Source organism: Grammomys surdaster, unplaced genomic scaffold (genome assembly GCF_004785775.1).
Source record: "Grammomys surdaster isolate TR1022 unplaced genomic scaffold, NIH_TR_1.0 126131, whole genome shotgun sequence".
In the NCBI taxonomy this organism is placed as follows: Eukaryota; Metazoa; Chordata; class Mammalia; order Rodentia; family Muridae; genus Grammomys; species Grammomys surdaster.
In genome coordinates, this window is record NW_021620939.1 from 5,931,011 (window position 1) to 5,932,651 (window position 1,641).

Here is a 1,641-nt window from a genome sequence, read left to right on the forward strand (position 1 = left end):
CTCTCTCTCTCTCTCTCTCTCTCTCTCTCTCTCTCTCTCTCTCTCTCTCTCTCTCTCTCTCCTCTCTCATGCTGTTTGTGCAGGTTCCTATGGAGGGCAGACGAAGGTGTCAGATGCCTGCAACCAGAGTCTCAAGTGGCTTTGAATCACCAGGTGTGGGTGCTAGAAACTAGACTCAGGTCTTCTGGAGCAGCAAGTGCTCTTACCTGCTGGGCCCTCTCCAGCTCTCCGAAAGCAATTTTATCTTTCAGATTTGTTTTTGTTCAGGGCTGTTCTTTCTAAGTCACTTGTCACTTGTAATCAAGTATCACTGCTACAAGCTGTTTGAAAGACAGGCATTTGCTTAGAGTTTACACTGTGGTTAGGGAGACCCCTGCATGTCTGTACACACACATATAAATCTCAGAGAGAGGGAGAGGGAGAGAGAGGGAGAGAGGGAGAGAGGGAGAGAGGGAGAGAGGGAGAGAGGAAGAGAGGGAGAGAGAGAGAGAGAGAGAGAGAGAGAGAGAGAGAAAGAGAGAGACCAAAACAACAACAAAACATGTTTTCAAAATCTCACAAGAGCTAAGTGAGGCAGTGGTAAATTTACAATCCTGATAGGAGGCAAGAGAATAGCTGCAAATTCAAGATGTCCTCTAGCGTCTTACCACATGTCCCTTACTGGACTGGGCTTGTCTGCGGCTCAGTGTGTACTGGCTTCCAGACTTGTCAGGGGGTCCCCAGTCACATGCGCTCTCTGATTCCCAGCTGTCACAGTCCCCTTTACTGTCTTCTAGGTCAGTTCTTCCAGTGTCCTTCTATCTAACTCCAGCCCATCCCTCAGTCTGTCTGTCTTTCTGTTTTTCTTCCTTCTTTTTTCATTTTATTTTATGTTTTCAACTTTAAAAAAATGTGTATAAACACACACATGCAAGTGCCATGAAGGGCAGAGGCTTGGGAACCCTCTGGAGCTGGAGTCTGAGGCTGTTGTGAGCCCTCTGGTATAGATGCTGGGAATCAAGCTTGGGTCCTCTGTAAGAGCAGCACAGACTCTAAACCCCTGAATCATTTCTCAATTCAGCAACTAAAGCAATCTGTATAACACTTAGATTTACTAGCTGAAAAATAACTTACAAATCTTTAACCCTAGCAATGGAGAGGCAGAGGCAGGTGGATGTCTATGAGTTCAGGGTCAACCTGATTGACAGAGGGTGTTCCAGTCTAATTAAGGTTACATATAAAAGATCTTGTCTCCAAAGGCTGGGGTACAGAGAGAGGCTAGATAGATGGCTTAAAGGTTAAGAGGTCCTTCTAGAGGATGTGAGTTCAATTCCCACCACCAACATGGTGGCTCACAATCATCTGTAATGGGGTCTGATGCCCTCTTCTGTAGGATGCTCTCTTCTGTCATGCAGGCATACATGCAAATAGAGCACTCAATGCATAAATAAATAAACCTTAAAAATATATATTGTCTGTTTTTTTAAAAACTGAACAACCCAAAACACAAAGCAAAACAAACAAACAAAAATCAAAATCAAAACAAAAATCAAAAAACAAAACAAAGAAAATTAAAAACCCTTAGAGTACACTGAATCAAATCTTGCTCTTCTTTCATTTCAGGGCCCAGAGTACTTCCCCCTCCAGTACCCACTGAACACA